Source organism: Engystomops pustulosus, chromosome 11 (assembly GCF_040894005.1).
Source record: "Engystomops pustulosus chromosome 11, aEngPut4.maternal, whole genome shotgun sequence".
In the NCBI taxonomy this organism is placed as follows: domain Eukaryota; kingdom Metazoa; phylum Chordata; class Amphibia; order Anura; family Leptodactylidae; genus Engystomops; species Engystomops pustulosus.
The window spans coordinates 9,240,587-9,267,189 of record NC_092421.1 but is presented as its reverse complement, the minus strand read 5'-3'; the positions used below and the strand labels follow the sequence as shown (position 1 = coordinate 9,267,189).

Below are 26,603 nucleotides of genomic sequence, written 5' to 3'. Positions count from 1 at the left end.
TATACAGACCTATAACCTGTGAAGCAAGGACCTGATGCTTCAGGACGTGATGCCCATGGGGATTCTGGCATCTGGTCCTGTAAGTTGGCTCCCGGCCTACAGGCTATAGGGAGAGGGAGCCAGATCACAGCCCGGCTCCTCCCGCTGGGTCGGCTTTAATTTTAACACCAGACGAACCGGAGAGATAAACACTTCATAGCCAATATATACATAGAAGAGAAAGTACTTTAGCACTTTTGGCTTGGTCTATCCTTTGTATTACAGGTACCCTGGTCCATACTTCCAGTAGTCACGTGGGCTTCTATGCAAAAAAAAGTTATCAAGTGCTGCACAAGTGACAATCTTTGAGTCTCTATTAATCCCTCAATATAAATAACATAGATGAAACTCTCATTAACATGTATGACTTTATTTGTGGAGGGAGTAGATGTAACATGATTCTGTTGTTGATATTTTGGCTGATACTATTGACCACCAGCCACAGAAGGATACAGGGGCGGAGTGTTTCCGGATATGGAGTCAGCTAGAGGTAGAGTTGTATTGACTTTAGATAAGGTTGTAGGTTTAAAATTTCCATTGACCGGAGTAGTATTAATGATGTTTCGATCTAGAGAAGGCTGGTAAATGTTTGCAAATGGATGTGGGTTCATTGCAGGATTTTGGTTCTGGTAGTCATTTCCTATCACAATCACCTACGAGAAAGAGAGATCATTTAAGGAAAGGATTTTCTGTATATTTGTGATCATTAAAGGCTATAAACAACTCTGCGCTAGAGAAATCAGTAAATACTCATGGTACTATATTCCTTAAGTGAAATATTAGCTGTATTTTTGCAATAAGCTTCTCTTGGTTTCCCGTCATAAATCATCATTTCCAAATGACAGCCTCTTCTTTCTTCAGATTTCTGTTATCTTCTGTCTATATGTATCTTACAGGCACTCGCACTCAGCTTCAACTCTCTCCTCCACTCACACTACTCAATAGATGTTACCATATTCTTCTCTTTTTATACAGAGACTGATTAAGAGAGGGAGAGTTATCACAATAGATTAATAGGGACACAGGTCATGGACAACCTTTAAACTTCACCCCCCATCAGGCCCACTTGCTTGCCTCTGCATATCCTTGGAGATACGGGACAACCACAAAGACAGTCCCTTCCTGCGCTAAAGTGTGGACGCTTAACAAGAAAAACAAATAACACAAAGGGGAGGTCGACAATTCAGTACAGAATTGCATACACAGAAGAATAGTTAAGAACGTAAGCCAAATAAAAAAAAAATAAAAACAGAAGTACAGACGTATAGCAAGTGAATACCAGATAAGAGAGAAGAGAGCTAGAAAGCAATCTTCAACCAGCAATCAGGATAGTGCACACAGTCTGCTCCAGGTGAGGCGGCAGAGCTCTAAGAAGGAGAATGATAACTTTTGCTGTTTTAGAGAAAAGTTTGCGGAGAGCAGTGTGAGTTACATTGAACCAGCAGTCCAGCTATAGGACACAGTTCACACTTCCGATTTAAAAGAACCAGATAGAACTCAGTGTCTTCTCAGTCTAGATAGTACAAACTGCAAAAAGACCAAGACCCAGACATAAAAGTATGTTAACTAGAGACTCTACTAGATGAGGAAAGGAAAGACTGCAGTGAGTGTTACCACACAGACTTTCATCCACTGTAAGAGTATAGATCCTCCACCCCCCCCCCCCCCCCCTTATGAATGGACTAGCAGGTCACACAGGCATGTTACCGGTCCATTCATCTATGTAAGGCTACATGGACTTACATGTGCTTAAAACAACAGATCCGTATTTGTCCTCCATGTGATATCCTGTTATTCTTCAGTTTCACCATATGGACGTGAATATGGTCCACATGTGACCTGTATGTCCAACATTTTTTTGGTCCGTATAAAATACGGAAGGCTGACAAATGATGTCATTGTTTCAGTTAATTTTGTGTTACCTAGCAACTTATCCACAAATAGGGATGGCATGTGGATGACACTACTGTGGCATCAGTATTTTCGCAGCTCCATAGTGTTCTATGTGAAGGCGCAGGCAAATACGGGCAGGAATAGGACCTGCTAAAATAAATGGTGTGGACGTGACACACAGATAAGGACCAGGATAAACTACGGTAATTAGAATGACTACATTGAATAACCTTGAAATGTGAGACGGATGAGAGTGTGCATGTAGCCTAAAGCCCCGAATAAGGGCGTAGCACACGGCCATTTGGAGAAGGGAGGGGAGTGAGCGTTCTTCATTCCTTCCCTCTCCATTAAAAGACACTCTGTGCTCACCACACGTGTACATGGTGCCTTACTTGTCTATTCTGATAATGATCTGAGCACAATTTGGGCGGCCAGCAAAGGGCCACACTTCCAGCCGTGTGAATGGGCCCTTGGACTGTCAAATATTTCAAGTGTGACAGCACCCTTAGGTGCCAATGACCAACGCAGCCGTCCTTATTTGTACATTGTATGGCTTCCACCTATGCTTTACAACCACTTACCTGAGGAGGAGTAAGGTTGCGTTCATCAAGAGAACGGCATACAAAAGAAGAAATTGACACAGCTACACAGAACTCCAAGACACTTGAAATCAACAAGAAGGAGATGGCCAGTTCTCGGAGAAGCTATAAGAAAACAACACATGTCACAGATGGGCATAAAACAAACCTATATAAAAAATAATATCAAAGCTAATAGCAGTAGCTTATGGGTTTTGGCTTTGTGAAAATCTTTTAATCCAAACCTGTTTCTTACAAAACAAAATCAAAACTGGAACATGTGGCACCAGCCTTCTGGAACCTGAAGTTTTGCAAAAGCAAATACTCTTCATTTACAGATCAAGAGATGTTGGTCTGTAAATCAAGGTCTGGTGTAATGCATAGGTCTGGGTGTGCTGCTTGCTGTGTATACTGTGTGTGTACTGTGTGGGGTATATGCTGCTGCATGTTGTGTGCTGCATGTTGTATGTGCTGCTGCATGTGTGTGCTGCATGTTGTATGTGTTGTATGTGCTGCTGCATGTGTGTGCTGCATGTTGTATGTGCTGCTGCATGTGTGTGCTGCTTGTTGCATGTGCTGTATGAGCTGCTGCATGTGTGTGCTGCATGTTGTATGTGCTGTTGTATGTGCTGCTGCATGTTGTATGTGCTGTATGTGCTGCTGCATGTGTGTGCTGCATGTTGTATGTGCTGTTGTATGTGCTGCTGCATGTTGTATGTGCTGTATGTGCTGCTGCATGTGTGTGCTGCATGTTGTATGTGCAACACCCTCGCCGATGCAATGGCGAGGGAGGGTTTGCGAATATGTCCCACCTGCATGTAATCACCTTACACTACATGGCCCTGATAGGACATAGGGGTATTGCAGTGGTGAATCCTGCCTGGCAAGGCAGAGGTTAAGTATTTTGTATGATGCAAGATGCTGTTGTCCAATGATATGTGTTACATCCTGTGCTCTGTAAGCTGAGATGTGATTGGAGGAGCAGCCACCACCTGACCAAAGGGAGGTAATAAAACCTCTGGCCAGGAATGTTCTGGATGATTATTCTAGTGTGGAATCCTAGAGATCAGTGAGTGAGTGAGTAATCTCTGTCTAGTCCATACCAGAGCAGGAAGAGCCTAGCCCCTGCCTCTGAAGAGTGGAGTATTAGATTAGCGTTAGTGTAGTGAGGAAAAGGGGTATCATCTTACCTTTGAAGGTGATACCTGAAGCCCTACAGGACAAGCTGAAGCTTCCTACCAGGACACAGCTGCCTCCCAGCCTGCCCTCTACATCCAGGCTGGTGAACTATCTCCTGAGGCTCCCTCCAACTCACATCTCAGCACTCCATCTACCTGTTAAAGGCACGTTGCTGCGGTTCCTGCCGGTTCAAATAAAGAACTGTAAGTTGTTTTCTTCAACTTCTGTCTCCGTCTGGTCCCTGCTAATACGGCTGCCTTCATCACCGGCACCCTGTCCATCACCCAGAGACTCACACTCGGGACATTAAGGGGTTGCCCCAGGGAGATCCGCTATAGCAGCCTCTCCCTCATCATTTCTTGCCAACACCACCCTGCTGGAGACCTGCCAGGCTGTAGGACAGCCCTCCGGTTCCCCCGTACCAAGCACCGTGACAATAGCGTGCTTAGGCCGCAACCGCCAGCCACTCCGGTACCGCGGGCCCCGGCTGTCACCAGGCCTCACCTCAAGGGCTAGGCCCCGGTGGGGGATGTTGCAAGTGGCGTCACGAATCACAGGATATATACTTCTGTGCCTTATCCTGGCACTAAAGACTGTACTTTATTAAGAAAAAGACTGTGCTGCCTAACCCTGATGCCATCCGGGTTTAGGCCCAAGTATTTGTGTGTTTCTACATTGAACTTTATACTGCTGCCATGTGCTGTCGAGCGCCGCTCCAGCACTCAAGAGGTTAATTCCTGCAAGAACTGTGTCAGCTCTGCTACATCCGGCGCTGCTGCGCCTGAAGCATTTACCTCAGAGGCGTGTGGCGCAGCAAGTATTTCAAGCCCGCCAAATCTTGACTGGCGGGAACTCCAGAGGCGTCATTAGGCTCCGCCCCCTGCGCGAGTGGCGCGAAGCACCGTGGAGGAGGAGCTGGAGCGTGTGCGGCCGGCAACGAAGAGGGTTAATCGGCCATCTTGGATTTCGGCGCAGGCCGCGCCTGAAGCCTGCCAGCAGCGTGCGCCTCATCCGGAGTTCCGGCGCACGTGTCCTGCCACTGGAGGAGAACACCGCTGAGCATCACTGAGCCCTGCTGCCTGCCGGACATCGGGAACGGAGACCTTCGTGTACCGGAGCTGTCCTGTCACCGCGGCTGATCCTGAGTGAGTACCGCTGGGGAAGTTAAAGGGGGGTAGAGATTGTTTCCGACGCTAGGTTATTGGCTCACCTCCCAGGGAATAGTGACTGTGTCTTAAAGTGCCCACGTCCCATTCTAGCCATCGCCCATAGCAACGGACTTTGTGTAACCCTACAGACTTCCCTCAGCTAGGCCAGTCATGTCCGCCCAGGACGAAGATACGGGACTGGCGCAAGTCCCGTCCCCTGGTCCCTCCTCAGGGTACCGGAGCATGTTAAGTCCTCCAGAGAGTCCCTTCAGCCCTGCTACAGCTAGTGTCCCTGGGACTCCCACCATGATGCCTCTGACTATGCCCTACTATCTGGGGGCCCCCTGGTTACCCTACTACGAGGGAGAATCACATACTCTCCCTGAATTCAGGGACAAGTTGTTAGCCACCTTCGCCTTGCTCCCATTCACAGAGGAACAGAAAGTGGGCATCCTCATCGGGCAGTTGAAAGGACCCGCTCTCCGGGAAGTCAAGTCCTGGCCCCGAGAACAGTGTCAGAATGTGGTCCAGATTCTTGATAGGCTACGTAACACCTTTGACAAGTGTACTGTCTCCGAGTTGAAGCAGAAATTCTTCGGGAAAAGACAGAAGCCCCAAGAGTCCCTCCGAGACTTTGCCCTCTCCCTACAGGAGACATGGAAGGCCATCACCTGCCTTGAGCCCAAAGACGCTGAAACCTCTGACCAAACCTTAAGGGAACAATTTATCAATGGACTTGTTGATAGAAATCAAAGGTGTCAACTAAAGATCATCTCTTCTCAACATGCCCAGGCCTCTTTCCTTGAGTTTAAGGAAATTGCCATTGACATATTAGGAGACCGATCACCTACTGGACCGCAGAAAGAGCCTGAATCCGTAGAAATGGAAGAATCTGCTCTCGCTTGCCATCCCACGCAGTCAGCATCACCTACTCCTGCGACTATGGAAGTTACTGGCATAACAGGACCGGTCCCTAATCTGGCGGACACCCTGCATCAAATCCTTGATCGGTTGACCCAGTTGGAAGTAACTGTCTCTGCTATGAGGAGGAAACCTCCAGAGGACCCGGTACGGTCAGCTACTCCTCGTGAATCTCCGATTAAACAGCGCCCAAAAGAAGCGAAGTCGTTAAGCACCTGGAGTCAGAGGAAACCCCGCCAGCGGTGCAGCTACTGCCATAAATATGGGCATGAAGAGAATGATTGTCGTCAGTTAAACGACAAACCCTTGGAGCTAAGGGACGACCTCCAAGGGAAGAACTTGTAAGTCCCCGAGATGCTAACTGGATGCCCAGGTTCGTGGGGACTCGCCCCATGGTTCATGTAACCATCAACGGAGTTACTCTACCGGCCTTAATTGATACCGGCTCTCAAGTGACCACCCTCCGGAGTGCTGCCTTCGAGAAATGCCGAGGAAGAGCATCCTTAGTCCAGCCTCCAAAGGCTTACTTGAACATCATTGCTACGAATGGAAAACCCGTACCCATCCGCGGCTACTGGGAGCCCACGCTAACCATTGGAGACACTGAGTTAACCAGACAGGGCGTAGTGGTGACACGTGTGCCCGAAAACGGTAACTTCTCCCTGGTACTGGGTACCAATGTCCTCCGCAACTGCTGCCCCGAAGTGCTGAAGGCTCTCCATGACTCCCTGCCAACAGTGCCCAACGGTTCCCGGAAGGTAATTCAGGAGACTATGCAGGTTCTAGCGGCGCAACAGAAGTTTGCTGGCCCTAATGGAGAAATCTGCAGAGCCCGGATCAAGGATCCCCAACCTGTTCGCCTTCAACCTGGGACTGAGACGTTAGTATGGTGTTGAGCCTGCATGGGCGTCCAAGGTCAAGACTACCAGGCGATAGTAGAACCTCTACCAGCCGATGAAGACCTGCCCATTCTAGCCGCCAGGAGCCTAGTCACGGTATCCCGAGGACAAGTACCCATTCGACTACTAAATGTGGGAGACTCCCCAGTGGATCTGAGAAAGTACCAAGCCGTAGCCACTCTCTTCAGCGTGCATCCTGAAGACTTGGTGGAAACCTCTCTGTCTGCCTCCCAACAGTTGGAACTGAAGCAAAGTGCTGAAGGTGAGCCTGCCGAGCAATCCTGGTGGCTTGAGCTCAATATTGGAGATGACGATTTTACTCCTGCAGACCGAGTACAAGGTGTCCTGGATGTCGTTATGAAGCACCACCAGGCCTTCAGCAAACACCCACTGGATTTTGGGCAGACTACCCTGATCCAACATACCATCCCTACTGGCTCTCATCCCCCTATCAAGGAGCGATACCGGCCCATACCTCCAGCCCGCTACCAAGAGGTGAAGAAGCTGGTACAAGAGATGAAGACAGCCAACGTTATCCGGGAGAGTCACAGCCCATGGGCTGCCCCGCTGGTCCTTGTGAAGAAGAAGGATGGAACCCTTCGATTCTGTGTTGACTATAGGAAGATCAACAATATCACCCACAAGGACGCCTATCCTCTGCCTCGAATCGAGGAATCCCTCGCAGCCCTAGGGTCAGCTGCCTACTTCTCTACCCTGGACCTGACCAGTGGCTACTGGCAAGTGGCCATGGCGCCGGAAGACAGAGAGGAGACGGCTTTCACCACCCCAATGGGCTTGTTCGAGTTCAACAACATGCCGTTCGGGCTATGCAACGCCCCAGGCACATTTCAACGGCTGATGGAGAGATGTTTGGGTCATCGCAACTTCGAGACCGTCCTGCTATATTTGGACGACATCATCATCTACTCCAAGACTTATGAAGACCACCTCCACCATCTGGCTGAAGTCTTCCAAATCCTGACCCAACATGGGTTGAAGGTCAAGCCATCCAAGTGCCACCTGCTACAACCTAGTGTCAAGTACCTGGGACATGTGGTGAGCGCTCATGGAATTGAGCCAGATCCAGAGAAGATTGCAGCTGTCCACGACTGGCCTACCCCATCAACCGTACGGGACATCAAAAGCTTCCTGGGATTTGCCAGTTATTACAGGCGTTTCATCCCGAAGTTTGCCCAGCTGGCGGCTCCCCTGCAAGAGCTTCTAAGGGGCCTGCCAAAAGAGAGCCAACGTTCCCGAGTAGCCATTGAGTGGACGGCCGAACGAGAAGCTGCCTTCCAGATGCTCAAGCAACGGTTGACTGAGCCCCCGGTGTTGGGATATCCAGACTATAGTCTGCCTTTCACCCTATACACTGATGCCAGCAAGCAAGGTCTAGGGGCGATATTATCCCAGCTCCAAAACGGAACTGAAAGGGTCATAGCCTACGCCAGCCGTTCCCTCCAAGAACCGGAGCAAAACGACCAGAACTACAGTTCCTTCAAGTTGGAGTTTCTGGCGTTAGTCTGGGCTGTGACCGAAAAGTTCAAGGACTACCTAGCTGCATCATCTTTCACTGTCTTCACAGACAATAATCCGTTGGCGCATCTGAACACCGCACGTCTTGGAGCACTGGAACAACGGTGGGCCTCCAGACTTGCCAATTTCAGCTTTACCATCAAGTACCGGGCTGGTAAGACCAATGACAACGCCGACGCTCTGTCCCGTCTCCCTGACCAGTGGGAGGGACCCTCCACGGATGCTCAGTGGGAAGATGTCGAGATGCCCGCATTCTATGCCCGGTTTGTGCGTCAAGATGCCCAGAGAGTTTACTCCCTACCGACAGAGGCAGCGCCAGCTACTCCTCAAGAAGAGTCAGAGCCCCCTGCGGAAAAGGACCTCTGGATGAGTCTTCAGGCTGATAGCCGTGCCATAGGAGAGGTAATGGACTATCTCTCTAGTGGGCGAGTGCCTGAAAGAATCCGGCGCAGAAGAGCTGATGGAGAACTGTCTCAATTGTGGCGCCAGAGAAAGACTCTGAGCATGCACCAGGGTCTGCTAAAGAGAAGAACTCTGGACCCGATCACTTATGACCGGCTATACCAGGTTGTGATTCCCAGGAGGGACGCCAAGATAGTACTGGAAATGTACCATGACCGGTCTGGACACTTTGGCGCTCAGAAGACTGAAGCCACCCTCCGAAGGCGATTCTTCTGGGTCAACATGAAGTCCGACATTGAAGCCTGGTGTCGAGAATGCCCAGCCTGCGCCATCGCTCGAGGAGAGCGACACAATCAAAGGGCCCCTCTACGTCCCATTGTGAGCCAACGGCCCTTGGAGATCCTGGCATTGGACCACGTGAAGTTGGAGCCCAGCAGATCCGGTCACAGTTATGCTCTTACGATCATCGACCACTATACCAAATTTGTGGTTGCAGTACCTGTCAGAGATCTGTCTGCAAGGACCACCGCAGCGGCCCTGTGGAAGAGCTTCATCCTCCCCTATGGCTGTCCGGACCAGATCCTTACAGACCAAGGAACAGCATTTGAGTCCCAAGTCTTCCAGGAGCTGTGCACCCTATATGGCTGCAAGAAGCTGAGGACCACAGCTTATCATCCCCAAGGCAACGGGCTGTGTGAAAAGATGAATCAGACTCTAATCAATATGCTGAGGACTCTGACCCCTGCAAAAAGGGCTGACTGGCCAAAATTATTGCCCGAATTAGTGTACCTGTACAACAATACCACTCATTGCTCCACAGGATACACCCCGTATTATCTGATGTTCGGGAGACACGGCCATCTCCCTGCTGATATGACCTGGGACATGGAGTCCCCTGATTCCCAGTCTTTACTCCCTCAGACTGACTGGGTTCACGAACACCAGAGGCGCCTGGCGGATGCCAGAGAAGTTGTGGATCTGCGGTTGGAAGAGGCCCGAGAGAAACAAAAAAGGGACTTCGATCGTAATGCCTGTGCTGAGCCTTTTGCCCCAGGAGATCGAGTGTGGCTGCGCAACAACCATCCTACCAGTAAGCTAGATGGGCGTTGGGAGCGTGAGCCATACCTAGTTAGGGACAGTCTCTCCCCTGAAGTCTACGAGATTTCAAGAGGAGACCGTCCACCACTCCGGGTACATAGGAACCGGTTGAAGAGATGTCTTCGTCCTTTTGCCCCTATGTCCACACCTCTCACCTCGACCCCCAACTTACAGACCTCCTTGTGTTCACCTACCCCCAGTTTCTTGGAACTTGTGACTGTGCCTCAATTCTGTTTTGTTTCCACTCCAGTAAGAGGTACCTCGGAGAGACCATCATCCCCACCGCAGTCTCCAATACTGCTGCCTGTGGAGGATGATCCGGCTCCAGTGTCTGCAACCCCTGAAGCATCAGAGGCAGCTGAGACTCCGACTCCAGCGCTTGACTCAGAGGAGGACGATGAGGAGGTTGTTATCTTCTCCAGGCCGGAACTTCGAAGGTCTCAAAGGGAGACAAAAGGAAAAGCTCCTGCGTACCTGCAGGAGTACCAGCTGGTGACACGCAGAAGCAGGAGGCAGGTACGTTTTTTTGACACCGAAGTACTTACCACCGAAGAAGATGCAGACTAACCCCTGAAGGGCTGTAGCCCACTTCAGGTACTGTACCATGTGTACATATTGTATATTTCTGTCCTTTCCCTAAAGAGCCAGAGACTTTCCTGAGACTCTCATCCCTATTTATCTCAGTCAAGAGACATTCCTTGAACTGATTATTGTCCTGTGCTATGATAGCACCCTTCCTCTGCCACAGCAGAGAATTTCTTCAAAGGACTCTGTCCCTCTACACATAGAGGAGACCCTTTGCTTCCCAGTGCACTTTTCCCCACATCAAGGGCTGTACCCAGAAGATGGACTTTGTCACTAGAGACCTTCTGTGAGACTTTTGCCAGATACTCCAAGGAAAAGTTGCCACTTTATTTATTATCATTTTGCACTTAATGCCTTCCTTTTTAGGTACGGACATTATGCTTGCACTTCCATGCCTTTCCTTTTCAGGTAAAGAGACATTTTCTATTCTGCTACCCTGAGTAGCCTATCTACCTATGTAACGTTTGTAACGTTCAAGATGTGTACCCATTGGGCTCCTAAGCCAATGTGAATTAACCTGTTGCACACTGTCATATCTGCCAGTAGTCTGCATTAACCCTTTTATAGGCTTTTCAGGTTGTAGTGTGGCTGTGTCGGACCGTCTTTTTGTGTAAAACACTGACCGCTACCTGATCCCTCAAACTGAGGTTTGCACATGGGGGTAGTCCGTAAACTGCGGGTCTTTAGGGGACCGGGGGTGTTACACAGATAGCACCTGGATGCCACTCATACATGGGTAAGGTTGTCAGTCAGGAGGTACTTGTGTCGCATATGCTAACGCAATGCAGATAGACACCATATAATTGCCGCCAGGGAAGAAGCGTTGATCAAACAAATATACAGGCCTTGGTGCAAGGAGTGGATTACAGGACATGACACCACACCTTTCCTACTGTACAGTTCGGTTTAATGGCGTCAGCGACCAACTGTCATACAGCTACATGCTTTTGTCTTAGTCCGACACCAACCCAGGTGCCTGTCTCCAGGACCATGGGCGGTTTGTCCCTACACCTCACATAGCCTGCACTTCCCAGAAGTGCCCTTAGCCCCCTCTGTGCCCCAAACCATCTGTAGTCGAGCCGAGGGCGGCTCTTTCAATTGCCCCCGGTGTATGCAACACCCTCGCCGATGCAATGGCGAGGGAGGGTTTGCGAATATGTCCCACCTGCATGTAATCACCTTACACTACATGGCCCTGATAGGACATAGAGGTATTGCAGTGGTGAATCCTGCCTGGCAAGGCAGAGGTTAAGTATTTTGTATGATGCAAGATGCTGTTGTCCAATGATATGTGTTACATCCTGTGCTCTGTAAGCTGAGATGTGATTGGAGGAGCAGCCACCACCTGACCAAAGGGAGGTAATAAAACCTCTGGCCAGGAATGTTCTGGATGATTATTCTAGTGTGGAATCCTAGAGATCAGTGAGTGAGTGAGTAATCTCTGTCTAGTCCATACCAGAGCAGGAAGAGCCTAGCCCCTGCCTCTGAAGAGTGGAGTATTAGATTAGCGTTAGTGTAGTGAGGAAAAGGGGTATCATCTTACCTTTGAAGGTGATACCTGAAGCCCTACAGGACAAGCTGAAGCTTCCTACCAGGACACAGCTGCCTCCCAGCCTGCCCTATACATCCAGGCTGGTGAACTATCTCCTGAGGCTCCCTCCAACTCACATCTCAGCACTCCATCTACCTGTTAAAGGCACGTTGCTGCGGTTCCTGCCGGTTCAAATAAAGAACTGTAAGTTGTTTTCTTCAACTTCTGTCTCCGTCTGGTCCCTGCTAATACGGCTGCCTTCATCACCGGCACCCTGTCCATCACCCAGAGACTCACACTCGGGACATTAAGGGGTTGCCCCAGGGAGATCCGCTATAGCAGCCTCTCCCTCATCATTTCTTGCCAACACCACCCTGCTGGAGACCTGCCAGGCTGTAGGACAGCCCTCCGGTTCCCCCGTACCAAGCACCGTGACAATAGCGTGCTTAGGCCGCAACCGCCAGCCACTCCGGTACCGCGGGCCCCGGCTGTCACCAGGCCTCACCTCAAGGGCTAGGCCCCGGTGGGGGATGTTGCATATGTGTTGTATGTGCTGCTGCATGTTGTATGTGTTGTATGTGCTGCTGTATGTTGTATGTGCTGTATGTGCTGCTGCATGTGTGTGCTGCATGTTGTATGTGTTGTATGTGCTGCTGCATGTTGTATGTGTTGTATGTGTTGCCGCATGTTGTGTGTGCTGCTTGCTGTGTGTACTGCATGTGTGTACCGTGTGTTGAATGCAGTGTGTGCTGCTGCATATTGTGTGTGTTTCATCCTGCACATGTGCACAGCCCTTGATTGCAAAGCATGATTTCTGCCTTATTATCCGCAGCAATAAGTGACTGCAAATGCAAATTTTGTGTGTTTAGGATTGTCATGCAGTGCGCTCACTGCACTGCTACTGTATGACTATGCTGTACAACAAATCCACAGGTAAGATGCAATGTGGGAAAGTACCCGAACAGTTTTGGGGGTGGAAAAAAACCTTTAAGTGGAGAAGGGCGGGGGAATCATTTGGCAAAAAAAATGGAAATCATTTGGCAAGTGTGCATTAAAGGACACCTGTCATCAGGTCTGTGTCACTTGTCCTGTCACCTCTACCTGTTGGAGCAGCTCACAAGGATCCCATCCCAGCCTTTATCTAGTTATTTCATACATTATTCATTGTAAAATCATCTATTCTCTATTATGTAAATGAGGCTGGTCACATGGTCAGAGGCAGTGATGTCACCCCTGTTCCCCCTCCCCTCCCCTCCCCCTGCTCATGTCTGTGTGTAATGTATAGTAAAGCATGGCTAGTGTGTGCTGCATCTGCTGACATGCTGCATCCTCCTAATACACATGTGAGAGACACAGACATCAGCTACACATGAATCTGACATGTTCTGCTGTAACATGGCTGCCTGGAGCTGCTGTATCTCTCCTATACACACACACATGCACACACACAGGCTGCAGGGGGCGCCAGCACCAGGAAGCACATCATTATACAGCCTCACATCCTTATACAGGCTGTCAGTCAAGCACTGGGGGTGTGGCTGTGCCTCCCACTCATGAATAGAGTGGACAGCTTGAATATGCTAATGCTTCATTGGACATTTCACAGGTCATTTGCATACAGCTTTAGGACCTCATTGCTTAGGGTTACAGGCATGTAGAGGGACAATGAAGGGATAGAGGCAATGCTCTCTAATGGCAGTTTATGAAAATATATTTAGTTTAGGGGGGTTATTTTGCATGACGGGTTCTCTTTAAGTCAAGATGACAGATAAGGAAAAAGTCATGTGGAAATACTTACAAACACATAGTCTCTGTATATAATACACGATTCAGTACATATGGGGAACCAACTCAGAGCATAATATGCAAGATCTGTGGAGTATAGACCGATAGCAGCTAATGAAGCCAGGGAGCTGATTATATTCATCCCCAGAGATGCTTGAATCTATCCAAAGAAACAAAAATGATACAATATAATACAGGATTATGAGAAAGAAAAGGACTGGTTGAAGTTGAACTGAGACTTCCACCAATTTCTGAAGCAAACGTAGCCTGCTGCCACATATGCGCTTATAACAGTGATGGGGAACCTTTTAGATACAGAGTGCCCAAACTACAACCAAAACCTACTATTATGTAGCAAAGTGCCAAGATGACAATTTAAGCAGTAACCTATTGATCCCAACTGTATCACACGTCTCTATTGTATTAGCGTCCTGAGGACACCAATACAGTAGAAAGAAAATTTGGATTGTAGCTTCCTTCCAGGGTCCCCTGAAGAGGAAGATTCAGGGGACCCAGAACAGGAGCTCCAACCATAATCCATCTCTGTCCACACCTTCTCACTTCTTGTGTAGTCCTGGCAGCCAAGAAGGTGTTGCTTTAAAATAGCTTTGGACCGCTGGAGGAAACCTTGAGTCATGGCTAGCAAATTTTGTGCTGGGGTGAAGGCCTGGGTGCCCACAGAAAGGGCTCCGAGTGTCACCTCTGGCACTCGTGCCATAGGTTCGCCACCACTGACTTGTAAAAGTTATTAAAGCATTAGACAGTTTCTCATAGAGCAGTGGTGGCGAACCTATGGCACGGGTGCCAGAGGTGGCACTCAGAGCCCTTTCTGTGGGCACCCATGCCTTCACCCCAACACAGAGTTTGCCAGCTAGGACTCACGGCTCCGGTGGTCCAATACAGCCCAAGATGTGCCATGCTCTGTACTTTTTTTGCTGCCAGGACTACAGGAGGAGCAAGGAGTGGATAGAGATGGATTGTCATTGGAGCTCCTGCTCTGGGTCCCCTGATTCTTCCTCTTCAGGGCACCCTGGAGGGAAGCTACAATCCAAAACTCTCCATCTTTATATTACTTTAAGTTACTGCTTAAATTGTCATGTTGGCACTTTGTGACATATAAGTGGGTTTTGGTTGTAGCTTGGGCACTCTGTCTCCAAAAGGTTCTCCATCACTGTCATAGAGCCTTAATGGGCTAAGGGCACCTTTTTTTAATTAACTTGATCGATGGAGAAAATGCACTTTGATTCTCTGCCTGGTAAATCAGAGAATCCAGCGAGTCGGAGTCTAGCAGCCGCCTACTCAGCACGCTTCATTACACTCCCCCTTTCCGATGTGTGCCTAATTCTCACGCATGCGCATAAGCCCCTTGCAGCTGTCATGTGCAGTGAGCGCCTGAGTGGTCCGCACCCTCCGCCACCTCACTGGGCATGCGGAAGGGGTGATCTGCGTGTGCACAGTGAGGCAGCAGAGGGCTCGGACTGCTCAGGCGCTCACTGCGTATGACAGCCGCAAGCGGCTTCTGCGAGAGTTTGGCGAGAAGGAACTGATGACGTGCTGAGGAGACTCGAGTGTGAGTATACGTCCAGTCTGACTTACCAGGTTACCAGGCAGAGAATCAAAGTTCATTTTCTCAACTTGTAACCATCGCTCAAGTTAATTAAAAAAAAAAGGGTGCCCTAAGGCCATAGAGGCTCTATCGGAACCTATCTTTTCAGACAGCTTTGACAGACTCCCTTTAATTCCATTCCATTCCCTTTAATTAAGTCCATAGAATGGAAAACTAGGAATAAAAATTACCAAAAATACAGAAACTCACCAAACTGAGTGAATTCTTGTGTTCTGCTGCTATGCACAAGGATCCTGAGATGATATACTGTGGAGAACAAACATATAACAACACATTCAGCAGGGTAACTTATTGGTAGGGCTGCGTTCCTTTTATGCCCAATGAGGACATGCAACTCCTCATTGTGATTGAATTGGGCTTCAACGCAATTCAACTGAAAATTGTACTCGAGGTCTTGTTATTTTATACTCTGAAAATGGTTAAAATATCTTTTATTGAAAAAATGGGGCAGATTTACGTACCTGGTCCTGTCGCGATCCAGCGGCGCGTTCTCCGATGAGGATTCGGGTCTTCCGGCGATTCACTAAGGTCGTGCGCCCGATGTCCACCAGGTGTCGCTGCTGCATCGAGGTCTGCCGAGGTCCCCCGGAGTTCACCATCCTATTCCTGGTGCATTTAAGTACCAAGCGACACTTTTTTTTTTTTTTTAATTTCCGCGGCTTTTCTGAATCCCCCGATTTCTGGTGCGTGAAAGCTGGCGCGATTGCGCCGAAATCCAATCGTGTGCGCCGAAATCCCAGCGGAATTTGTCGCAAAACGGAAAAAGTTGGGGAACCCGACGAAAGTGCGGCCGCGGAGCCCTTAGTAAATGAGCCCCAATATCTGCAACAGATGTTACATTTGCAAAGAATGCATGATCCTCATTGGCTGGTTTTCGAAGAATGTTTCCACAGACAGAAGGTATATAAAATAGGCCCTGTCTTTCCACTCACCCTTTGTCAGGAGGCAGGTTGGGTTAGAGCTAGTCTTTCTCTGAGCTCCTACAGGACTACTAGAAACAGGACTCCCAGTTTCAGCTATTCCAAGAGAGCGTGCTTGGAATCTCACCACCTATCAGGAAACAGCCTGGGGGTCCTGCTCAGTCTCCAGAGGATCAACCCTGGAACCCAGAATCTTGCAACTAATCCAGCTGCCCATGCAGCAGAGCTCAACCACCTCCTCTAAGGATACAGATTCCAGCCATACAAAGATCCCAAGTTACCAAGGATTAGTTATCAGCCTGTTACCCTCTTTCTGCTATTCTCTACAACATACTGTGGGTTGTTTTGTTACAAACAGTTTTCTTCTCTTTGGCTTCACCCTACTGGCCCAAGACAGGGGTGGATAAGGCCTAACATAGTGCTACCGTGACGCAAGCTTTAGGTCACAGCCAAGCCAGACACCCACAGGCTACACTTGTACCTATACATGTGCCTATACATCAACCACTGACATGTGGTGATTACAACTGCAGAGCAGGGCTCCTCCATAGACATGATCCCATTAGTGGTATACATTAATAATTTTTATATTATTTTTGGTGTATACTGAAAGGCAAACAGAAATGAAAAATTCCAATAAAATCTCTACATTTATAAATATACATTTGCTTACATAGTTTTGGTGACACATTTCCTTTAAGGTTATAGAAACAGAAGTCATACTTACTAATAATGCTCCCCAGAAGCTAATGCCGCTGTATATGCTGATGGACTGAAAACTGTCGATTGTAAATAGCAGGATAATCCCCAAAAATACATACGTAACGGCCACCATGATCTGTACTACCTATATGGAGAAAGAAGATCATAGTATCATTGTTTATATGATTGAAAAAAGACACATTTCCATCAAGTTCAACCAAGGAAGGGAAGGGATTGGATGAGGAAGGGATTTAGGGGAAATAATTCTATATAACATAACCATCAATGTTATTTAGGTGTAAAAAGGCATCTAGACCCTTCTTGAAGCTATCCGCTGTCCCTGCTGTGACCAGCGCCTGAGCTCTCTGCTGTCCCTGCTGTGACCAGCGCCTGAGCTCTCTGCTGTCCCTGCTGTGACCAGCGCCTGAGCTCTCTGCTGTCCCTGCTGTGACCAGCGCCTGAGCTCTCTGCTGTCCCTGCTGTGACCAGCGCCTGAGCTCGGCTATTCCACAGATTGACCATTCTCATAGTAAAAAAGCCCTTCCGGTGATTAAACCTTGTTTTCTCCAGACGGGGACAGTGCCCCCTCGTCTTTTGATTTGATTTAATCTGGAATAACTTACCACCATATTTTTTGTATGGACCATTCATATATTTATATAAATTAATCATGTCCCCTCGTAGTCGTCTCTTTTCCAGACTAAATAAATCCAGTTGTTTTAATCTTTCCTCATAACTGAGACCCTCCATACCCCTTATCATGTTTGTGGCTCTACGTTGAACCCTCTCCAGCTCCAGGGCCTCCTTTTTATGGACCGGAGCCCAGAACTGGACGGCATATTCCAGGTGAGGCCGAACCAATGCCTTGTACAGTGTAATATTACATCCCTATCCCCAGAGTCCAGACCTCTGCTGATACATGACAAGTTCTTGGTGGCTTTAGAGGCAACTGACTGACATTGTGCTGTTATACAATTTATGATCTACTAGTCACCCAGCTCCTTCTCAACCAGGGACTCTCCCAGATTTATTCCCCCAAGGACATATTTTGCCTGTGAATTATTAGCTCCCAGGGGCATAACCTTACATTTATCCACATTAAACCTCATTTACCAAGTGGACGACCAAACACTCAGTTTGTCCAAGTCACCTGCAGCTACTACTCCCATCCTCCATAGACTGCATTACACTACACAGCTTGTACTACTACTTCCATCCTCCATACACTGTATTACACTACACAGCTTGTACTACTCCCATCCTCCATAGACTGTATTACACTACACAGCTTGTACTACTCCCATCCTCCATAGACTGTATTACACTACACAGCTTGTACTACTCCCATCCTCCATAGACTGTATTACACTACACAGCTTGTACTACTACTTCCATCCTCCATACACTGTATTACACTACACAGCTTGTACTACTCCCATCCTCCGTACACTGTATTACACTACACAGCTTGTACTACTCCCATCCTCCACAGACTGTATTACACTACACAGCTTGTACTACTCCCCTCATCCTCCATAGACTGTATTACACTACACAGCTTGTACTACTCCCATCCTCCATAGACTGTATTACACTACACAGCTTGTACTACTACTCCCATCCTCCATAGACTGTATTGCACTACACAGCTTGTACTACTCCCCCCATCCTCCATAGACTGTATTACACTACACAGCGTGTACTACTCCCATCCTCCATAGACTGTATTACACTACAGAGCTTGTACTACTCCCATCCTCCATAGACTGTATTACACTACACAGCTTGTACTACTAGTTCCATCCTCCATAGACTGTATTACACTACACAGCTTGTACTACTCCCATCCTCCATAGACTGTATTACACTACAGAGCTTGTACTACTCCCATCCTCCATAGACTGTATTACACTACACAGCTTGTACTACTCCCATCCTCCATATTACACTACACGGCTTGTACTACTCCCATCCTTCATAGACTGTATTACACTACACAGCTTGTACTACTCCCATCCTCCATATTACACTACACGGCTTGTACTACTCCCATCCTCCATAGACTGCATTACGCTACACGGCTTGTACTACTCCCATCCTCCATACACTGTATTACACTACACAGCTTGCACTACTCCCCTCATCCTCCATACACTGTATTACACTACACAGCTTGTACTACTCCCATCCTCCATAGACTGTATTACACTACACAGCTTGTACTACTCTCCTCATCCTCCATAGACTGTATTACACTACACGGCTTGTACTACTACTCCCATCCTCTATAGACTGTATTACACTACACAGCTTGTACTACTCCCATCCTCCGTACACTGTATTACACTACACAGCTTGTACTACTCCCATCCTCCGTACACTGTATTACACTACACAGCTTGTACTACTCCCATCCTCCATACACTGTATTACACTACACGGCTTGTACTACTCCCATCCTCCATACACTGTATTACACTACACAGCTTGTACTACTCCCCTCATCCTCCACAGACTATTACACTACACGGCTTGTACTACTACTCCCATCCTCTATAGACTGTATTACACTACACAGCTTGTACTACTCCCATCCTCCGTACACTGTATTACACTACACAGCTTGTACTACTCCCATCCTCCGTACACTGTATTACACTACACAGCTTGTACTACTCCCATCCTCCATAGACTGTATTACACTACACAGCTTGTACTACTACTCCCATCCTCCATAGACTGTATTGCACTACACAGCTTGTACTACTCCCATCCTCCATAGACTGTATTACACTACACAGCTTGTACTACTCCCATCCTCCATAGACTGTATTACACTACACAGCTTGTACTACTCCCATCCTCCATACACTGTATTACACTACGCAGCTTGTACTACTCCCATCCTCCATAGACTGTATTACACTACACAGCTTGTACTACTCCCCTCATCCTCCACAGACTGTATTACACTACACAGCTTGTACTACTCCCCTCATCCTCCACAGACTGTATTACACTACACAGCTTGTACTACTCCCCTCATCCACCATAGACTGCATTACACTACACAGCTTGTACTACTCCCCTCATCCTCCACAGACTGTATTACACTACACAGCTTGTACTACTCCCATCCTCCATAGACTGTATTACACTACACAGCTTGTACTACTCCCCTCATCCTCCATAAAGGAGATCTATTATAATTTATGATAAACAATTAGAGTCTTTGAGACAGATTTATCGATCTGTTCATGACAGAATTCATTCAGAGGACTAAAAACTACCTTCACAATGTCTAAGGCTCCATTCACATCACATGTTTTGTACATATGCTCAGTGTATACACCAGGAAAGCTCCCAATGTATATGCTGATTGTAGCCATTGACATATTCTGGCATATGGAATAAAATGTGGAACACACAAAATGAAAAGACATATATATTACATATACATACTGTATATATGTATGAGGCCTTCAAAGGGGAAGATCATTTTTGTTAATGTAGCCTCTAATCTCCGCTTTTTATAAAACATTGATATAAAAACTTACCCCAAGTGCTTTAGGCTGCCCTTTAAGAAGTTCCCGATGAGACACTCCATGTAGGTCTGTGCCTGTGGCTGGCACAGTATTCAAACCCTGCACCGTATGTACATTACTTTGAGGAATGACAATATAAGGGCCATTGGCAGTTTGTATGGTTGACGCCATCTTGTGTTTCTTCTATATTCTGTATCGCAGGAGAGCCACCTGAACAAGAAAGAATATGTTACGTGTATGTTTTACACTGCGTTATCACCAACATTATCAGATTTTTTGTAGAGATTAACAGTTCCTTAAAGAAGATGTATCAGTCTGTGTACACCAGTAATTCGCACTTTTCTTTGCTTTATTAACAGTTTTAGACTATTTTCGGGCAGTTTTCTAATTTAGCCAAACAACAAGGGCTTAGCCTAGTCTGTATGCCAGAATATTCCATCAGAAACTACTTACTAACAACTTGTCTAAAGTAGATGCCACAGTCCTAACCTAGTTCCGATACATCATGCAGCAGGACTTATCTCTGTAGTCGTGGTCTCTGTACCGGGACTCTCTAGTTGCAGTCTTGGTACGGGGACTCTCTAGTCATAGTCTCTGTACGGAGACTCTATAGTCATAGTCTCTGTACGGGGACTCTGTAGTCATAGTCTCTGTACGGGGACTCTATAGTCATAGTCTCTGTACGGGGACTCTATAGTCATAGTCTCTGTACGGAGACTCTGTAGTCATAGTCTCTGTACGGAGACTCTGTAGTCATAGTCTCTGTACGGAGACTCTGTAGTCATAGTCTCTGTACGGAGACTCTATAGTCATAGTCTCTGTACGGGGACTCTGTAGTCATAGTCTCTGTACGGAGACTCTATAGTCATAGTCTCTGTACGGAGACTCTGTAGTTGTAGTCTCTGTACGGGGACTCTATAATCGGAGTCTCGGTACGGGGACTCTCTAGTCATAGTCTCTGTACGGAGACTCTGTAGTTGTAGTCTCTGTACGGGGACTCTATAGTCATAGTCTCTGTACGGAGACTCTGTAGTTGTAGTCTCTGTACGGGGACTCTGTAGTCATAGTCTCTGTACGGAGACTCTGTAGTTGTAGTCTCTGTATGGGGAATCTATAGTCATAGTCTCTGTACGGGGACTCTGTAGTCATAGTCTCTGTACGGAGACTCTATAGTCATAGTCTCTGTACGGAGACTCTGTAGTTGTAGTCTCTGTACGGGGACTCTATAATCGGAGTCTCGGTACGGGGACTCTCTAGTCATAGTCTCTGTACGGAGACTCTGTAGTTGTAGTCTCTGTACGGGGACTCTCTAGTCATAGTCTCTGTACGGAGACTCTGTAGTTGTAGTCTCTGTACGGGGACTCTGTAGTCATAGTCTCTGTACGGAGACTCTGTAGTTGTAGTCTCTGTATGGGGACTCTATAGTCATAGTCTCTGTACGGAGACTCTGTAGTTGTGGTCTCTGTACGGGGACTCTATAGTCATAGTCTCTGTACGGAGACTCTATAGTCATAGTCTCTGTACGGGGACTCTATAGTCATAGTCTCTGTACGGAGACTCTGTAGTTGTAGTCTCTGTACGGGGACTCTGTAGTTGTAGTCTCTGTACGGGGACTCTGTAGTTGTAGTCTCTGTACGGGGACTCTATAGTCATAGTCTCTGTACGGAGACTCTGTAGTTGTAGTCTCTGTACGGGGACTCTATAGTCATAGTCTCTGTACGGAGACTCTATAGTTGTAGTCTCTGTACGGGGACTCTATAGTCATAGTCTCTGTACGGAGACTCTATAGTCATAGTCTCTGTACGGGGACTCTGTAGTTGTAGTCTCTGTACGGGGACTCTGTAGTCATAGTCTCTGTACGGAGACTCTGTAGTTGTAGTCTCTGTACGGGGACTCTATAGTCATAGTCTCTGTACGGAGACTCTGTAGTTGTAGTCTCTGCACGGGGACTCTGTAGTCATAGTCTCTGTACGGAGACTCTATAGTCATAGTCTCTGTACGGAGACTCTGTAGTTGTAGTCTCTGTACGGGGACTCTATAGTCATAGTCTCTGTACGGGGACTCTATAGTCATAGTCTCTGTACGGAGACTCTGTAGTTGTAGTCTCTGTACGGGGACTCTCTAGTCATAGTCTCTGTACGGAGACTCTGTAGTTGTAGTCTCTGTACGGGGACTCTATAATCGGAGTCTCTGTACGGGGACTCTATAATCGGAGTCTCGGTACGGGGACTCTCTAGTCATAGTCTCTGTACGGAGACTCTGTAGTTGTAGTCTCTGTACGGGGACTCTATAGTCATAGTCTCTGTACGCGGACTCTATAGTCATAGTCTCTGTACGGAGACTCTGTAGTTGTAGTCTCTGTACGGGGACTCTCTAGTCATAGTCTCTGTACGGAGACTCTGTAGTTGTAGTCTCTGTACGGGGACTCTATAGTCATAGTCTCTGTACGGGGACTCTATAGTCATAATCTCTGTACCCGGACTCTATAGTCGGAGTCTCTGTACGGGGACTCTGTAGTTGTAGTCTCTGTACGGGGACTCTATAGTCATAGTCTCTGTACGGAGACTCTGTAGTTGTAGTCTCTGTACGGGGACTCTATAGTCATAGTCTCTGTACGGAGACTCTGTAGTTGTAGTCTCTGTACGGGGACTCTATAGTCATAGTCTCTGTACGGAGACTCTGTAGTTGTAGTCTCTGTACGGAGACTCTGTAGTTGTATTCTCTGTACGGAGACTCTGTAGTTGTAGTCTCTGTACGGGGACTCTCTAGTCATAGTCTCTGTACGGGGACTCTGTAGTTGTAGTCTCTGTACGGAGACTCTGTAGTTGTAGTCTCTGTACGGAGACTCTGTAGTTGTAGTCTCTGTACGGAGACTCTGTAGTTGTAGTCTCTGTACGGGGACTCTATAGTCATAGTCTCTGTACGGAGACTCTGTAGTTGTAGTCTCTGTACGGGGACTCTATAGTCATAGTCTCTGTACGGGGACTCTCTAGTCATAGTCTCTGTACGGAGACTCTGTAGTTGTAGTCTTGGTACAGGGACTCTCTAGTCGGAGTCTCTATACAGGGGACTCTGTAGTCCTCCACAGGTGTCTATGGAGTCCGGGCGTAGTGTTGTGAGTACAACGAGTGCTCACCGTTCCAAGCCAGGGCATGCTTTATATTTAAAATATTTTGAGTTGCACACTCAGCCCTTTGGGAGCTACTTTACAGTCAAGGACCGATCCCACATCCACAAGAAATAAATAACAATAACAACTATTCAAACGATTCTGCTGCGTTTCTCTATCTCTAACAACCACTTACCGGTATCTTTTTCCGGGTTGCTGCAGAAAGATTTAAACAGCGATAGTGCAGTATGTTCAATCAAGTAAAAACATACTCACAAAACAAAAGTTAAAATTGTGCATATAAAATCCACCATGCGGACGCCAGTCTCGCTAATTCGCCCATTACTCAGTAACGCCCCGAAAGAAGCCGTGGTAGCGAAACCCTGGGCCGGGCGAATTAGCGAGACTGGCGTCCGCATGGTGGATTTTATATTTTGTTTTAACTTTTGTTTTGTGAGTATGTTTTTACTTGATTGAACATACTGCACTATCGCTGTTTAAATCTTTCTGCAGCAACCCGGAAAAAGATAAGTGGTTGTAAGAGATAAAGAAACGCAGCGGAATCGTTTGAATAGTGGTCTATTCTCATCCAAGTATCTTTTTGGAATCATACCTGAGAAGTTCCTAAAGAGCAGAAGTAGAACGGAACTGTGGATTTACCAAAGGACATTTAAAAGGACACAGTAGGAGCTCCGGTCAGATTGTTATTGTCATGCTTTATATTTGGCCATAAGACAAGCCTTGCGGCTCTATTCCTATGGAGTGGGGTGAGCACCCCTCCCCCTCTCTAGGACGCCCTACATGTGTCCTCCCAACTACGGCCGGGTGGGCACACGTTGTGTGAATGCGACCCTTTCATAAATCTCCCCCAATGTGTACGTAGGTCACTATGAACATGTCCCACACCCTAGGCACTTGCTCTTGGTACAAAGTGCTAGCACCGCTTTTGAATCTTTAAATGGTTTTGAGAACATATTAAAGCTCAATAACAAAAAATATAAACAATTCACAGGGAATTAAAGGCATACGGACAACATGGCCATAGACCCAAACCAAGATAAGACCACAAGAGGATCCAGAACTTCATGGAAAGAGGATCAGTATATCTCCAAAGAACTGGAATCAAAGTCCTCACCACATTGACAAGGTGTCAAACATTGGTCCAATAATACACCTGCATTTACATTTTGGAGACTGTGGGGCACATTTACTTACCCGTTCCGTTGACGCTGCCGATCCGGAATGTCCGACGAGGATTTGGAGCGGCCTCGATTTACTAAGATCGTGCGTCCAACTTCCTGCATGTGTCGCTTCCCCGCTGAGGTCCGCCGGAGTTCACCTTCTTCTTCCCGGTGCATGTAAGTTTGAAAGTTAAATTCCCGGTTTGTCCAAATCAGTCGGGTTGTCCGACGGCCACGCCCCCCGATTTGTGTTGCATGAAAGCCGGCGCCGATGCGCCACATTTTGATCGTGTGCGCCAAAAACCCGGGGCAATTCAGGGCAAATCGGAAATATTCGGGAAACCCGATGGAAATGCGTCCAACGGACCCTTAGTAAATGTGCCCCTGTAACTTCAGTTTTGATGCATTTTTGGACGGATTTTGATTTTGCAGAACCAAACTCCACTAAATCAGTTCTTTACAAAGCAGTTGTGATGCAGTTTGTATTGCATATGGAGGAGAAGGTACAATAGTAAAGGAGGAAGTATTTCTCCATATCTTTGTAAAACTGTCAGTAGATTGGACTATTACAAAATATATGAAGAATACCTCTCAGAGTGACAACGCATTGACAGCATTAGTGCGTGTCATTTAATAGGTGCCCGATTATGTAATATCAAGCAGGAAATAAATTGCTATCTAAGGGTAAGATAATAAAACCTGGGATTGTATGCCTTCCCTACACAGGGCCATCCTGTCAGAATGGCCGCCCTAGTTAAACAGGTCTGGAGACAAGTTAGCAAAAATCCTGTTATCAGTAAGGTCATTTCCTCTGGTATATAGGATTATAGTGATTTTAAAAAATGCCTTTGTCTTGCATCTGAATAATTCCACTGTTTTGGTTTCTTTGCCATGATCTGCTCCCTGCCAGCAGTGTGCGGTGAGTCCCAGGGGAAGGGCAGTTAAAATGGAATGCCTCCTCCTCACTCAATGCCCTCCCCCTCTCCCCTGCTTCCCTCCCCTGCTTATGTCAGCTCACTGCCACAATCAGTATTGGGACAACTTGCTGATCGGTCGGGGTCTCAGTGATCAGATTACAAGGACTCTCAACAATCTGTCAACTCCATAGAGATGAAAAGAGCAAAACGGACAAAGACGACTGTCTGCTCCACCTATTTCGAGGAACAATGAGGGGTCCGAAGGAGGTACCTCAGACCTTCCATTTTCATGATCAAAGAGGGCCTCTTCACGGAGACCCCCACCAATCAGCAAGTTAGGCCCGATCCTGTGGTTTTCCTGGGAAAACCCCTTTAATTGGCCAAAAGATCACTTTCTCCTGGACCCTAGTCAAGTCTCTCACTCAGCCAAACCTGTTCCCTACACTGCACCATAGAGACCCAATTATATCTAAACAGCGCTGCCTACAGTTCTGGAATCTGTTCCCTCTGTAATAGATTTACTGCTTTGACTTTAATCCCACATCATGACATTAGGCTTCCTGAAAGTCATGCTTGATGGTAAGTGGGCTGCCTAACAGGGTAGCAAAAGAGGCATAGGTTTCTAGATTAGACATGTAGAGGGAGTAGGAAGAGAGCAGGGGTTTGGGTGAGACATGTTCTACTCATTGTAACAGCCTGTGAATCTGCAAGAATGGGGGGCTCTGGTAATTCCCACCAGATCCCCTCAGGTTCATAAGCTGATAAGTTGATGTTAGAATGAAGGAGGCCATGGATAACAAATATAAGAACGTTTAGGACAAACCATCGTATGCCTGTAGCTTTTAACTAATAATGTACCAATACTGCCTGGACAATCTGAGGACGTGGTATTTGCATAAGACTGAAAAGTATGATGTTATCTGAGCGCACAGCTGAATAGTTTATAAGAAAAATCAGCCAATCCTCTAATTAAGTTATGGGTAATGTGTAAATATCAAAAGAAGCACA

At 47.3% G+C, this 26,603-nt stretch overlaps 1 protein-coding gene and 1 long non-coding RNA gene across 2 annotated transcripts in view; one reads left to right on the top strand and one right to left on the bottom strand.

The window, feature by feature from the left end:
- Nucleotides 1–26,603, top strand: part of LOC140106100 (uncharacterized) — a 69,741-nt gene that overhangs the window by 14,230 nt on the left and 28,908 nt on the right. The window lies entirely within an intron of this gene.
- On the bottom strand, nucleotides 15,411–20,585 carry LOC140106179 (uncharacterized). The gene is made up of 3 exons (XR_011850714.1): nucleotides 20,401–20,585; nucleotides 16,869–16,988; nucleotides 15,411–15,467 (listed from the first exon to the last, which is right to left on the bottom strand). It is a non-coding gene; the product is annotated as an uncharacterized lncRNA (long non-coding RNA).